Source organism: Haliotis rubra, unplaced genomic scaffold (assembly GCF_003918875.1).
Source record: "Haliotis rubra isolate DU_JTF1 unplaced genomic scaffold, ASM391887v1 Scf463, whole genome shotgun sequence".
NCBI lineage: Eukaryota > Metazoa > Mollusca > Gastropoda > Lepetellida > Haliotidae > Haliotis > Haliotis rubra.
In genome coordinates this window covers 265,352-282,535 of record NW_025767150.1, presented here as the reverse complement: position 1 = coordinate 282,535, position 17,184 = coordinate 265,352, and the positions used below count along the sequence as shown (strand labels likewise).

Genomic DNA, 17,184 nt, shown 5'->3' with positions numbered 1-17,184 from the left:
GTTGTGAAAGAAAGTCTGTGTAGATTTTAACTTAAACTACAGATATAATCAGAAACCTGCATATATCTTTTACCTAATATACCGGATCTCAGAAGACATACTGAAAAGCATATTGTGGTATATCAGTAATACCACGCAGTCTTAATGGATGACAACTTCTTTCTTATATTATGATGTGATGTCTCAATATTGATTCTCATACCATTGTCAGGTAAGAGTGAAGTACCTCTTTCTTTCCATATTGCTATAGTTAGTCTTCCATACTGGGATTGGTTACAATAGTCATGAAAGGAACTAGTCGTCCGTAACTTGTGGCTTGTAACTTGTAGTTAGTAGTATAATTTAATCCTGATTTCTAAACAACGTATCTCCTACTGTGGGTGGGAAGAGTGTGGCAAACAAGTGTAGAAGTGAGCAAAGCTCACATACCCCCGCTTCCCACTTTGGGACATGGAAATGACTGATATTGATATATATAATGTGACAAGGATCAGCAGCTCACAAGACTTTCTCTTTGACTCTACTAAACTTTATATACATGTTAGATAATAGCTTTGGCATGTACTGATTACGGTAATAATTTATGGAAACTAGTTTTTTTTTTTTTCCGTGGAAACCTGCCATACAATTGAACTTGACTGTCTCATGTTGCACACAATGGACGTAGATGAAGATTGCTATTTTTTAGCACATGGCATATCTGTGGGTCATGACTAACTTGTGTATTAAGTTTGGTGAACCTAGCATGTATAGTTTCGATGATATGCCGTGGTCAGGTAACCATCAAATACATTTTGCACGTACCTAGCATGAACCTAGCATGTAAACTTTAGGAGATAATCGAACACATTTGGCTCAAAGTCGTGTTCCCAAGGAAACAGCAAAAAATACAATTCATATCTGGATCTAAACCCCAAAAGGCACATCTAGGGATCATGCTTGATATGTGTACCAAGTTTGATGAAGCTAGCATGTATAGTTTGGAAGATCTGCTCCGGACAAGATGACATCCTCATAGTCACAGCCTAAGTCGTGTTTCTATGGAAACAGGAAAAAAACTAAATTCTGAAAAAACTATAAAATAGCAAAAGGCACATCAATGGGTAATGATTAACATGTGTGTGAAGTTTGGTGAACCTAGCATGTAAACTTTAAGAGATATGCTCTGGACAAAATAATTGAACACATTTGGCTCTAAGTCGTGTTCCCATGGAAACAGCAAAAAATACAATTCATATCTGGATCTTAACCCCAAAAGGCACATCTAGGGATCATGCTTGATATGTGTACCAAGTTTGATGAAGCTAGCATGTATAGTTTAGGAAATTTGCTCCGGACAAGATGACATCCTCATTGTCACAGCCTAAGTCGTGTTTCTATGGAAACAGCAAAAAAACTAAAATCTGAAAAAAACATAAAATAGCAAAAGGCACATCAATGGGTAATGATTAACATGTGTGTGAAGTTTGGTGAACCTAGCATGTAAACTTTAAGAGATATGCTCTGGACAAAATAATCGAACACATTTGGCGCTAAGTTGTGTTCCCATGGAAACAGCAAAAAATACAATTCATATCTGGATCTAAACCCCAAAAGGCACATCTAGGGAACATGCTTGATATGTGTACCAAGTTTGATGAAGCTAGCATGTATAGTTTGGAAGATCTGCTCCGGACAAGACGACATCCTCATAGTCACAGCCTAAGTCGTGTTTCCATGGAAACAGGAAAAAAACTAAATTCTGAAAAAAAATTAAAATAGCAAAAGGCACATCAATGGGTAATGATTAACATGTGTGTGAAGTTTGGTGAACCTAGCATGTAAACTTTAAGAGATATGCTCCGGACAAAGTTTTGGGACGGACGGACGGACGGACGGAATGAACGCTATATACCCCCGTTTCTTCGTAGCGGGGGTATAATGACTCTCTTGTTACAGGATCAATTTATCTGTTGTTACTTTAAGAATTGGAACTTGACACTGACTTTAAGACCTAAAGACATCTATTACTGAAAGTGTGGAACAAATTGGTGGATGTGACATATACATCCACACACTCATACATATATAGAAACATCATAGATGCATAGCATGTTTATCAACCATGTTAATCTTTGAAAGCCGTGAAGCTCTGGGGTAGAATTCATCTTTAGTAACCCATGCTTGTCGTAAAAGGCGACTAATGGGATCGGGTGGTCTGGCTCGCTGACTTGCTTGACAGATGTCATCGTATCCCAGTTGTATAGATCGATGTGCATATTGTTGATCACTGGATTGTCTGAATTACAGGCCGCCGCCATATAGCTGGAATATTGCTGAGTGTGGCATAAATCTAAACTAACTCACTCACTAATCTTTGAAATTTGCTAAAATCTGAAAAGGACTTAATCTATATATTAATCTTGTGTCACTGTGCAGAGTATGTCTTTTGAGTGGGGAGTCCGGGTACAATCACCTGGGAAATTATGCTTGTTGTAGAAATTGACTAAAAAGATGGTCTGTGTGTGTGGCATTGATACAGCTGACTGCAGTGCTAAACAACACTTGGTCATACCATGCTGCATTTTACACACTCTTGAAACATGTCAAGATCTCTCTGCTGATGCTAATGACAGTTGATTCGGATGCTGTGGATTCACAGCATGGCATATAAACTTCCCAGCTAGTGATGATTGATTTAATCAAAACAAATTATTATTTCACCTCAAAGGTCATATGATATACACATATTTTCACACTGATATGGTTTTCCTCCATGAACAAATGAAAAGCAGGACATATGATCAAAGCTGATATTGGAATACCATAATTGATTCAATTAGTGCCCAGGCTTCGGGGGGAAACGTGGGATCTGTTTCATCTTTTAAAGGACATACATTAAGCCAAATGTAGGGAGCACCATAGGTGATGGGGCAAAGATAAAAATTTACAAGACTGACTGACTGACTGACTGACTGAGTGAGTTCGGTTTTATGCCGCTTTTAGCAATATTCAGCAACATCACAGGTTATGGGGTTCACACATTGTACCCATGTGGGGATTCGAACCCTCGGTCTTCGGCGCGTGACGAAACACTTTAACCACTAGGCTACCCCACCGTCCCAAAATTTACAATAAGATATGGTCATCAATATCCCCCACCACATTGCTCTGTTCTTATTTTGACAACTATTCATTCTTCCTACAAATAGCTATACATAAGCTGGTAAATGAGAAAATCTGTCCCCACTGGGGATACCGTGCACTAAGTCAAGAAACGCATGACAAGGGTCATAACTCTGTAACAAATTGTAACACGATATCCGTTTTCAACTCCATCAAGGCATTCATGTCCTGAAAACACATACCAATTTTGGTATATCTGTCTATAATGGTTCATTCATGTCCTGAAAGCACATACCAAATTTGGTTTTTGAGAAAATCTGTCCCCATCGTCTTGGACAGACGGATGGAGCTGAAAGCTATATCCCCCTCCCACTTACGTGACAGGGAATAATAATCATAAAAGGGTCATTGTAAGGACAATGACCTTTAATGACAATAGGATATTTTTTCATTTTATCAGATTTTGACAGGAATAACTAGATATGTTCAGGACATTTTTGAGGACAAGTAGTCAGTGTCTGGGAACATGAACCATTGGGTACACAAGACATTGCTCATAACATAAAACACTGGCTTGTCTGGTCCAGGAATACTACAAAATGCTGTATCAGAAATGCCAACCCTAAAGTGTTGCAAATAGTAGTTTCAAGGATCAAAATTAGTAGTTTGACCATAAAATTACTAGTCAACTAAATACTTAAAATCATGATGGATTCTGAAAAAGATAATATGACACTAATCAAGAGTGAAGCTTTAATTTCACATACGTCCAACAGTAGATTTCCAAATTATCAGCATTACATTTCTTCTTCTTGTCTCTTTTTGGCGAAAATGTATTTGACAAAAATGTATGTTTTCGTCTATAAATGTATGTTTCTGGTGTCCCCGCCCTACATATAAAATTGCTAAAAGCGGTAAAACTTTTCATCAGAATTGTCTTCCAAATTTTCATGAGAATGTCTTCCAATTTCGTAGAATTTCTAGTGCAATCGTATTGGCATAGTTTGAGGCTAAAATTTGCAGCAACTACGATAAAAATTGTAGAGGTTGGCATCTCTGCTGTATGAAAATGAACTACCAGAAAAATCAAGGGTAAATATGTCTCCAAATACACATCTTGCTGCACCCAACATGGATGCATTGTAACCATCCCATAATACATCACATCTGTTTAGATAACAAACTTGAAGCAGTTTCATCTCAAAACTGCAGGAAGGATTATATGCATGGCTGGTATTTGACTCTTGCTGTACACAACACAATCTGACCATGCTTTCATTCCCAAATCAGTGTCCACAGATCACAGGTTCGATCCCCGGCCGCATCATACCGAAAGACGCTAAAATATGGTACCTGTTGGTCCATGTCCGACACTCTGCATTAATGGGTACAACAAGGACTGGTCGGCTCGGAGTCAGTACAATGTGTCTGAGTGGGGTATTCATGCTTATCTGCGGCATGGTATCTCAGTGAGCTAGCACTATTAAACCAGCTAAAGTCTGGGCTAGTACAAGCAGCCACACATACATCATATGAACGAAATATTTTTAAACCCCATTTCACCTCACCTCATTCCCAAATCACAACATTCATCTCATAGTGGGTTAATTATTCAATAAATTAAACTGCAGAAATTGAATGCAGTGAATCCAAAACATCAGTATCTCAAGGTCTCATCATGTTAATACATAGGGTATGTATGTTGCAAGTGCATAATAATTTCTTGTTAGGAGCCACCACAGACTACATCATTCTCCCTACCTGTCATATAAAGCAAACAAATTTGTAACTGTCTCCATTAATGAATACTGAAATGGCGAAGAGATGACTTTCTGAAGCACTAAGGTGGCAAATTGTAGGCATACATGCAACAGACATGTCCTTCAAAGCTATTGGACGACAACTGGGCTACAGTCACTCGGTCATCCGCCGACTTGTCCGAAACATCAGATGACAGGAGATGTTAGAGATCGTTCAAGGCCTGGACAACCCAGGAAGACAACGGCCCGTGATGATCGCAGCCTGGCACGTCTGGTAAGGCGAGAACCCTTTGCCACAAGTTCCGGTTTGAAGCGCCTGTGGTTACCCTACAGACAATTATCCACCAGAACCATCAGAAATTGCCTTAGGGCACTTGGTATGAGGTTCAGAAGAGTCATCAAACGTCCTGCTCTGTCTGATCTCCTTAAGAGACGACGTCTGGAGTGGTGTATGGCCCGTCGCCAGTGGAACCTGAGGACATGGAGCAGGTTCCTCCTCCACGTTACAGATGGTCGAATGAGAGTGTGGGGGCATAAAAACACTGCCTACGTCACCAGGAATATCGGTTATGATCCGTGTTTTTCTTTCACACGACTGTAAACTTGTGACTGTCCGAGGACATCTTAATGGTCAGCAGTACATCCGGGATATTTTCCATCCAGTTGTCGTGCCTCACTTTGACAACCATCCGTTGGCTACTCACCCGATATTCATGGACGACAACGTCAGGCCGCATCGTTCACGCATGTGACGTGCTGTGACCGCACATCTCCAGAATGAGGCTACCATGGCATTACCTTGGCCAGCAATGAGTCCCGATTTGAATCCTTTGGAGCACATCTGGGACTTTCTTGGACGCCGTGTGAGGTTGAGAGAACCCCCTCTCCAGAATCTTGCACAGCTGGAAGCTGCTTTGCATGAAGAATGGCGGCAATTGCCACTTGATCATATCAGAAGGTTTACCAGTAGCATGAGAGAAGGATTCAAGCTGTGTCATCCAAAGCAGCTGGGATACACCCGATACTGATGCCAGACCCATCAGATGTTAGCATGTGACATTCCTTGTGCATCATTTCTTGAAATAGTCAGCCATTGACAATGCTACGACCATACTTGTTCAGTGACTATTTTCATCAAGAATCAATAGTGACCAAATCACATTGGTTACGCTATTAAAACAACACGAATTGGAATCATTGTCTTGTTTTTCATTTGCCAATAGATCGTATGTTTCACAATAGCTAAGGTTCCACTATCTTTGGAATAGTAAGAAAGTTACAGCAAGTTTTGTTTCTCATCATCCAGAAAATATGGGGGTGGTTAATTAAGTTCCAGGTGTATACAATTCAGGTCTGAAGAAAGAGAGTGTGAGTTTTGGTTTTAAGCCGCTTTTAGCAATATCACGGCAGGGGACACCAAAAATGGGCTTCACATACTGTACCCATGTGGGGAATCAAACCCGGGTTTTCAGCATGACGAGCGAAGGCTTTAACCACTAGGGCTACCTCACCGCCCCTTCAGGTCTAAGGGGACAAGCCCTAATTGTCAATTAACAAGAATAAACAAGCATTTTGAACACTGAGATCAACTGCAAAAGGGGGATGAGGTTACGGACGCTCCATCCTACAACACAGGTAGGCCTCCACATTGTCAACACATGCTTATCTAATCTGCCGTAGAGGAAGGCTGGTCCCAACTAGAGTCAACAATACTATCACTGTTCACACTTGACAGCACTCACACCTCATACACTGCCACTGTGCGACAGATTTAACTCCCATCTCTTACACTGCCACTGTGTGAACAAGTTATCTGATCTCACGTCTTCTATACAGTCACTGTGTGAAAGTGTTGCCCAAGCTCGAACCTCGTACACTGCTCCTGTGTGAAGAAGTTCCCTGAGCTCACACCTCACATACTGCCACTGTGTGAAGGAGTTGCCCGAGCTCAAACCTTGTACACTGCCACTGTGTGAAGGAGTTCCCCATGCTCACACCGTGTACACTGCCACTGTGTGAAGGAGTTGCCCAAGCTCACACCTTGTACACTGCCAGTGTGAAGGAGTTGCCCAAGCTCACACCTTGTACACTGCCACTGTGTGAAGGAGTTGCCCAAGCTCACACCTTGTACACTGCCACTGTGTGAAGAAGTTGCCCAAGCTCACACCTTTCACACTGCCACTGTGTGAAGAAGTTCCCTGAGCTCACACCTTGTACACTGCCACTGTGTGAAGGAGTTGCCCAAGCTCACACCTTGTACACTGCCACTGTGTGAAGGAGTTGCCCGAGCTCACACCTCCACACTGCCACTGTGTGAAGGAGTTGCCCGAGCTCAAACCTTGTACACTGCCACTGTGTGAAGGAGTTCCCCATGCTCACACCTTGTACACTGCCACTGTGTGAAGGCGTTGCCCAAGCTCAAACCTTGCACACTGCCACTGTGTCAAGGAGTTCCCCATGCTCACACCTTGTACACTGCCACTGTGAGAAGGAGTTCCCGTGCTCACACCTTGTACACTGCCACTGTGTGAAGGAGTTGCCCGAGCTCACACCTTGTACACTGCCACTGTGTGAAGGAGTTGCCCAAGCTCACACCTTGTACACTGCCAGTGTGAAGGAATTGCCCGAGTTCACACCTTGTACACTGCCAGTGTGAAGGAGTTGCCCGAGCTCACACCTTGTACACTGCCACTGTGTGAAGGAGTTGCCCGAGCTCACACTTTGTACACTGCCACTGTGTGAAGGAGTTGTCCAAGCTCACACCTTGTACACTGCCAGTGAAGAGGAGCGTCCGAGCCCTCACACCTTGTACACTGCCACTGTGCGTGAAGGAGCTTCCATGCTCACACCTTGTACACTGCCAGTGTGAAGGAGTCTGCCTCACACTTCTGTACACTTCCACTGTGTGAAGGAGCTGCCCAAAGCTCACACCTTGTACACTGCCACCGTGTGAAGGAGTTGCCCAAGCTCACACCTTGCACACCGCCAATGTGAAGGAGCTGCCTTGAGCTCACACCTTGTACACTGCCACTGTGTGAAGGAGCTGCCCAAGCTCACACCTTACATACCTCGCTGTGAAGGAGTTGCCCAAGCTCACACCTTGTACACTGCCACTGTGTGAAGGAGTTGCCCAAGCTCACACCTTGTACACTGCCACTGTGTGAAGAAGTTGCCCAAGCTCACACCTTGTACACTGCCACTGTGTGAAGGAGTTGCCCAAGCTCACACCTTGTGCACACCGCCTATGTGAAGGAGTTGCCTGAGCTCACACCCTTGCCACACTGCCACTGTGTGAAGGAGTTGCCCAAGCTCACACACCTGTACACTGCCAGTGGAAGGAGCGCCTCCAAGCTCACACCTTGTACACTGCCACTGTGTGAAGGAGTTGCCAAGCTCACACCTTGTACACTGCCACTGTGTGAAGAAGTTGCCCAAGCTCACACCTTTCACACTGCCACTGTGTGCGGAAGGAGTTGCCCAAGCTCACACCTTGTACATGCCGCCACTGTGTGAAGGAGCTGCCCAAGCTCACACCTTGTACACTGCCACTGTGTGAAGGAGTTGCCCGAAGCTCACACCTTTAACACTGCCACTGTGCGAAGGAGTTGCCCAAGCTCACACCTCACACACTGCCACTGTGTGAAGGAGTTGCCCAAGCTCACACCTTGTACACTGCCACTGTGTGAAGGAGTTGCCCAAGCTCACACCTTGTACACTGCCACTGTGTGAAGGAGTTGCCCGAGCTCACACCTCACACACTGCCACTGTGTGAAGGAGTTGCCCCAAGCTTCACACCTCACACACTGCCACTGTGTGAAGGAGTTGCCCGAGCTCAAACCTTGTACACTGCCACTGTGTGAAGGAGTTGCCCAAGCTCACACCTTGTACACTGCCACTGTGTGAAGGAGTTGCCCAAGCTCACACCTTGTACACTGCCACTGTGTGAAGGAGTTGCCCAAGCTCACGCCTTGTACACTGCCACTGTGTGAAGGAGTTGCCCAAGCTCACACCTTTTACACTGCCACTGTGTGAAGGAGTTCCCTGAGCTAACACCTTGTACACTGCCACTGTGTGAAGGAGTTGCCCAAGCTCACACCTTTTACACTGCCACTGTGTGAAGGAGTTCCCTGAGCTCACACCTTGTACACTGCCACTGTGTGAAGGAGTTGCCCAAGCTCACACCTTTTACACTGCCACTGTGTGAAGGAGTTCCCTGAGCTCACACCTTGTACACTGCCACTGTGTGAAGAAGTTGCCCAAGCTCACACCTTGTACACTGCCATTGTGTGAAGGAGTTGCCCTAAGCTCACACCTTGTACACTGCCACTGTGTGAAGGAGTTGCCCAAGCTCACACCTTGTACACTGCCACTGTGTGAAGGAGTTGCCCAAGCTCACGCCTTGTACACTGCCACTGTGTGAAGGAGTTGCCCAAGCTCACACCTTTTACACTGCCACTGTGTGAAGGAGTTCCCTGAGCTAACACCTTGTACACTGCCACAGTGTGAAGGAGTTGCCCAACCTCACACCTTTTACACTGCCACTGTGTGAAGGAGTTCCCTGAGCTCACACCTTGTACACTGCCACTGTGTGAAGGCCAGAGTTGCCCAAGCTCACACCTTTACACTGCCACTGTGAAGGAGTTCCCTGAGCTCACACCTTGTACACCGCCACTGTGTGAAGAAGTTGCCCAAGCCACACCTTTGTACACTGCCATTGTGTGAAGGAGTTCCCTGAGCTCACACCTTGTACACTGCCACTGTGTGAAGGAGCTGCCTGGCTCACACCTTGTACACTGCCACCGTGTGAAGGAGCTGCCCAAGCCTCACACCTTGTACACTGCCACTGTGTGAAGGCGAGCTGCCCTAGCTCACACCTTCCTTGCACACTGCCACTGTGTGAAGGAGCGCCCGAGCTCACACCTTTCACATTCCGGACTCGTGAAAGAGTTGCCCGCAGCTCACACCTCATACACTCAGACTCAGACCTGTGACTAGTTTATTCAATACTACAGGCCTTAGTATGACCTAAGGTACAATTATTACAGCAGAATATTATAGTTTGTCACGTGGATGTTATATAATAAAACACAACTTATAACAAGAAACGCAGGATTAAATACATGCTTCAAATATAATGATATTAATTTGATTGTTTGAGGATTTTGTGAAGAAATAAGTTTGATGAAGTTAAGCATTTGTTTCATAGCACAACAGTAGCTAACTAAGGTAAATATTTCATTCTAAGTACAGAATACTTTTGGACAGGAAAATAGTACGTGAACTCTCATCTTCGGCGTTGAGATCCATGCAATGTTCACAGCAGATAGTATAGTCGCATTCGTTGTTTCTCCTTCCTGTATGCATTTACCTTCAGATTGTTCAATGCTATTCTGAATTTACACAGAATGCATCGTGCATTCAAAGACTTGTCTTGGAGATAAGCAATATATGTTTCTGTGTTAAAATCAGTTTTGAATCCAGAGTATAAATGACAGATAACTGGAGGTAGAAATAGACAAATGCCAATCCTGGATGAAGATATCCTGTAACCTTTGTTTGAAAGTGCCAGATAAATAACTTCGCACACCAACTTGTTGTGGATAACCTTAAGTCCATGCAAACCTGTTGAAAAGAGCAGAGATCTAACCTCTGACACCCAGTTAAGTCTTCCAGAATATCGCCTTCAAAGATTTGAGAAGAAGATAGCTCTGCCTTTGATATCTAGAGGAGTTCATTCAGAGTAGTTTCCAACCAGTATTTGATTACTCCTCATTCTGGTATACACAAACACACTGCAGCAGCCACCTGTTTCACCCACAATATTGCTTTGTTTGATGCAAATTTCCCAACAGATATAAATCGCTTAAGGAAAGAGGTATGGACCTTTTCAATTGTTTCATGGTATAATGTTCCCCATATCTCGGAGCCATAAAGAAGGGGATTGGTAAAATCTTGCAGCTCTAAAATAGTCATTGCTGTAGAGAACGCCGTACTGCTTGGTTACGCTTAAATAGTTGGTATACTGGCCTTTAATGCTTTCGATGCCTGTGATGCTTGAGATTGCTACATGCAGCTTAACGACCATTTTAGCCCTAGATGAGAATAGCAGACCAAGATACTTGTAGTATGTTGTACACTTCAATTGTTCACCCGATAGAACCACTTCTCCTTCTTATGTAGATAATTCCACCATTCATTACTAAAAAACGATTATTCTTGTTTTATCCATATTGACACAGAGTCCCTAAGACTTGCAGTACTGGTATAATAATGCCTAGTTGTTGTTGCAAACCTATAACCGTAGGAGAACATGTTGACGCCATCAGCAAATAACAGCATCATAATATCCTCGAGCACCTGGAGAAACAAAGACTCCGTGGTTTGGCAGGTCTGGTAGATTTCAGTGGCTAATTCATTGATGAAAAACAGTAACAAAAGAGGACTTAGTATACATCCTTATGCACTCCAGAACTTGTCAGGAAGGAGTCAGTTTTCCGCTTTGTCAACCTTCTCACACATGCTTTTGACCGACGATGATACATATTAAGCGCTTAGCACGTTATATATTTTACTCATGACATCCATGTATTAAAAGTAGGTAAAGCAGTTTGTCTCTTTATTACTAAATCAAAGGCTTTTTGAAATCAATAAAAGCTTAGTAGAACCTGAATTTCTTTTGCAAAAGATATTTTGGAAACATAATGCTTGAAGGGTGTAGATATTATCTAATCGCTCCACAACCTCGCATGAAACCAGCTTGAGCTCAAGGAGAACCTCTATTTAAATCAGTCCATGTTCTAATCTGGTTTCCAGCACAGATGTGAATATTTTCCAGCCACATTAAGAAGCGAAATCCCTCTGTAGTTATTAACAAGAGTAGATCCAGACTGAATATCGGCAGAAGTTAGTCCTATATTATTCCACGCATCTGGGAACAGTCCAGTATCTAAAATTTTGTTGAAAAGTGGTTTGAGAAATTCTAAAAGTGACTTTTGAACGACTTTGAAGAACTCCTGGGGTATGCCATCATCACCAGGAGACTTACCAGATTTGATGTGTTATAGCTTGCAGGATCTCGCCACTCAGTGATTGCACTAGACAGCAGATCACTCCTAAGAGAATGTTCACTATTGTTCACAGTAGCCGGCTTTATTATATATTCCAAACAAGTTCATCAAATGAGTCGTTAACATCAACAACACCATTGTGATTCAAATACAAGTCTTTGAAGTATGAATATAGAGTTTATGATTAGAACACAATGCGATTTGCCTATAGTTCATTATTCGCTTCACAGTTCTGCAAAACTTTTACAGTTTCTATATTTTATGGCATGTTCTTAAGTGTTTACTCAATTTTACCATCCACATTTCAAGCAACTTTCTTACCATCACAGCATTTTCTTTAATTTTGACTTGGTATCTATGTAGCTCATTTAGGTTTTGCTTTGCTTCTACAGTGCGTCTGAACACATTCAACAATTTATACTTATTTCGCTTCAGGTCTCCTCGTAATCAATCAATATAATATGTAGGCTTGTACTCTTCCTGGTCGTTCTCTAGCACACATTACTCTTAGGTTTCTGTTCCCATTTCAATATGATGTTAGCAGGTCATTGACATTGACACTGCTAGAATTAATACATCTGTATTCGTTAATAGTGAATTCTATCTAGTATATCTTGTGATCAAGTAAAGATAATTGACATCATTTGAAGTAAGTACTGGATATCTTGAATCTAGGAATCCTTCTAGTTTGTTGTGGTAGGCTCTATTTTCTGCACCTGGTGAATAAGTTCTGAAAAGGTACAATACAACGGGTACAAGGTGATCGGACTCTGTTCTGGGAATCACTTCCAGATCACGTGAATTCATTGAACATTTCATCGATAGCAGCCAAAGTAGTCAATAGTACTGGTACCCTGAATGCGGAATAATGTGTAATTACTCGGGTGGAGTCTGAATCTGCTTCTTCCAAGTGGCAATGTGGATTCCAAACTGTTTACATAAATCCAGTAGTTAGAAACCCATACGATTGTGTTTTAGACTATGGAGACGCCCTGGTGAACTGAAGTGAGTCGGACGATAATAGTTGGGTAGGGGAGTGTAATTCAAGAATCAATCATCGCGATAAAAATCATCGCTCTCCTTCGTTCGCAGCATTAAAGTCGCCCACTGATAACAGAATATTGGAACATCATCAAAGTCAGTCAATGATATCAGACAGGTTTCTTCTAACCGAATTTAATACCACTTTCATCTGGATTCTAAATACTTGGGGAGACTTCCTAGGATAGAACATACACAAAACCTAGAATCACTGACCTATTCATTTTTCTTACATAACACCTCTGAAATAATAAACACAGCTGTCATTCCAATCACTATATATTCTTTTAAATTGTGTCAAATAGGTTCTTTATGTAAACAATGATACCCCTGTACTGGCATCAAGTGTCCGATTTTTCACTGAGTGAAGGAGTTGTCTCAAGCTCTCACACCTCGCACAGCTCACATCTAAGCTCACACCTGAGCTTGGCAACTTTTAGTAAGTCAGACTCTAGCTATGTAAAGGTTAACTATGTTTGTCAATCTTTTACTGTACTAAAAGTGAACTAAATGTCAGTCTCTTACTATGCCAAGATGAGCTTTGTCAGTCTTAAAGTCACCAGCTATGTTAAGGTGAGTTAAGCCACGATGTCAGTTTCTTTACTATGCCAAGATGACCTTTGTCTGTCAGTCTTTAAGTCACCAGCTATGTTAAGGTGAGTTAAGCTACGTATGTCAGTTTCTTACTGTGTCAAGATGACATTTGTCTGTTAGTCTTTAAGTCACCAGCTATGTTAAGGTGAGTTAAGCTACGTATGACAGTTTCTTACTGTGTCAAGATGAGCTGCTAAGTACGTCAAGCTACGGTAAGGTGAGCTATGCTCTGTCAGTATGTTACCGTACCATGGCGAAGCTAAAGGTAGTCCTATACACATGACGAAGAATACATTTAGATTCTGGCACTTTGTATTCATCTTTATGCTACCAGACCTTGTTCAACTTACACAGTCAGCCCTTTCAGACCTTTTGTATAATCACACTTCATCAAATCAAGTGATTAACAATACTATACTAAACATGCCATCAGGTGTAAACTACAGGCATATATAAATATAACCAGGCGATTTGGAATTAAAACTTAATTTAAATGAGTGAGTGAGGAGTGAGTTTTCATGCCTATTCTGGTGATTTAAAAAAAAAATATAAAACACAACTGGCATCTAGGTGTGTGTAATTAACTTTGATCAACCCATTTGCAACCGAAAAAAGGAATGGAACAGGATTAACAGGAAAGACTTCCAGACCTGTTTGTTCTAAAAACAAATCATTTAAGTATTGTTATCAGATTTTCAACTGCCAACACCTTGATGGTAATTCAAGATAGGAATACTGTTATTGAGAGTTCTTTAGGTCATGACAAAAACTTTATGACTATTAGCATGAATAGACTCAAACACCTTACTCCGACTATAATACAACTGACAATGACAGGAACAATGGTTCAATTGTGTCATTGTACAGAATGATTCACTCAACATGTAACTGATAGGCAGCATTGTCAGCCATTAGCCATAAATAGCTGACTACAAACCATATCAAATAACCATACCAAAATACTTGTTTCCTGGGACATGTAATTACTGTTATTAAATATTTATTATCAAATGTAAGGGAAGTCATTTAATCACAGTTATAATAATAGACTGTTAGGTCCAGTGATAGAAGAATCTCTGCAATACAAGGACATTATTATCTTAAATACAGGATTAAAATTTTATGAAGTCAGGCTGCTTTGCTAAGTGGAGCATTCCAGTACAGCTATAAGATGGAGATAAATTCAGCATCAAGCAATAAAAGCACTCATGAGGAAAACGCTTCTCTTCTTCCATGAACTGACACCTCCTCCTCCTGAACAAGCACACATTGTTACGCCACAGACCTACAACGGCTGAGAAATTCCTCCTGAGGGGGTCAGGATGTTGGAGGCAGGTCTTGCATAGGCATCCTGGGGTCAGGAGGGTGGGGTGGGGGTGTTTGGTCAGGGAGGGGATCAGGTCGTGGTTTGTGCACCTCGGGTGTCAGTAAACAGGCTCGTAGGGTTTGGCATCCTGGGTGCCAGAGATCGGGGATCAGGTCGTGGTTTAGGCATCCTGGGTGTCAGAGAGGAGGGTCAGGCTGTAGGTCTGGCATCCTGGGTGTCAGGGAGGGAGAATCATTTTGTGTCTTGGGCATGAGAATCCTGGGTGTCAGTTTGTGGGTTATAATCACTATATCCTTGTCCACAAGCCGGGCTATGAGTATTTTCATTCTTATAATATCGCATATTTTCTAATGGCAACCTGCCTACGTGTTTTGACCTGACAACCCTCAAAACACAACCACACTGTATCCCCACAAATAAACAGCAACACAAACAAGATGAATTATGCTTGTTAAAATGCCATGTGGTCAGACTGTTTCATTGATTTTTCAATATTTCTATCAGAACCTGCAGAGAAAACAAAAAACACTAAATGGAACTGGCATTTTCCACATTATTCAAGTGGACCGTGAATGAAAAATACCGACATAATCTAAAAGAATTAAGCTAAACATTCTCTTTACATTCAAAATCCGTGCATATTTTCCAAATTAGTAGGATGTGCTGGCCCTACAAATAATCAATACAACAGAGTGGTTTAAAGACTGTTTACAGCTTGAAATTATTCTTGTTCACAATAAACATAGCTGATTCAAACAAAACTGTCAGCATGTTGTTTTGTCGAGTGAATCCACATGGTGTTCATCTAGCCATCGCTGCATGCAGACATACAGCCCAGTTACAGATATGTATTCAATACAGACCCCCAACAAAGGCAGTGTGGGTCATGATACAGGCCTTGGTAGGCAAGCAGCTATGTTGGCATATCACCATCTAAATTCTTTTCTGAAAAAAAAACAGGGTTCCCATTACGTTGGAACTGCAAGAAGGATTGATAGGAAAATCATATTTTCACACTTGTCGGACCCAACCTAATGCGTGATGAAGAGAAGATTACCAAAGAATCAGCTAATGGTAAAGGTACGAAATTGTCGGTGATGACTTTTGTTTTAAGATCTTTTGTATTGTTGTTAGAAACATTATGTCCAAAATGGTCTCCTACATCCAATATCAAATTAAAGCTTACTGTTTGTAGGTACTACCATGACTACAGGGTGGTGTTCTGTAGTGACAATGTCAAGCCATAAAATGACTCTTTCTAATGGGCAATAAAATCACAGATTCAGAGTTCCTTGAATTATAAACAAAAACTATATGAAGAAAATCTATAAAATGTTGGTTCACTGTAAATGTGCCTAAAGCAAAGTTATTCCTTCTGAGAGTCTTTCATCATCGGGCTCATACAAATATAATAGTTTGCATTGGAAGATCAAAAGCAAAATTTGGGGTAATGTGACTAAAAGCATTATGCAGTTGATTCTGAACCAGGAATTCACTGGCCATAATAAAATGTATTTAAACAAGTTAAACCGACACACTATTGGTCATTACACATTGGTCAAAATTATCGAATTACATGTCAGCCACAACCTGGCTGGGTTGGTAAAACTCACTTGAATGTGCGGACCGTGTGTATTCAAGAATTTGAACCAACATGCCCCTCATCATGATTTTCTCGCTAACATAGTTTAAGTCTCTGAAAGGTCAATATGAAATACCCACACACAAAGTCATAATTACCAATATAGGTAACTGTATCAAAACAGCCTCATAACAAGTCATAGTCTAGCGTCACATACTACTGTATGCTAGTGTTGGGAATTGGTTAAAATCTCATATTTGATGATTGGTCTCATTACAACCGATCAATCATCGGCAAAATAATTGGTTAGCCTTCATTTATCAAATGTGTTCCTGTTATCTTTGTTAATGCACACACAAAAAATAAAGAAAAAAACATGTAGTAATTTGGGTTTTGCAAATTGCACAAAATCCATTCACAAATTTCAAGATATTTAAAGGATGATTAGTATGTTAGGAACACAGATTTGGATTCTTTAAGATAAATTCAGTCATGACTTGGAACGAGCTTGTAGTGCTTATGAAATGAAAATTTAATGACAGAGACAAAACCAGCCTTTGTGAAAAAAATATTGTTAATGCAAACAAGTGTTCCAATGATTGGCGTTCAGGTTCGATTATGAACATGTTCGGATTGTTTGGTCAGCTCTTAGTCATCATGCACTAATTCGACGATTATTTCCCGAATTAATCGGACCACCACTTACTG

The 17,184-nt window shown here is 41.7% G+C and overlaps 1 protein-coding gene across 1 annotated transcript in view; it reads right to left on the bottom strand.

The window, feature by feature from the left end:
* LOC124290365 (dystrobrevin beta-like) overlaps positions 1 to 17,184 on the bottom strand; it is a 199,838-nt gene that overhangs the window by 152,986 nt on the left and 29,668 nt on the right. The gene's annotated exons all lie outside the window — the stretch shown is intronic.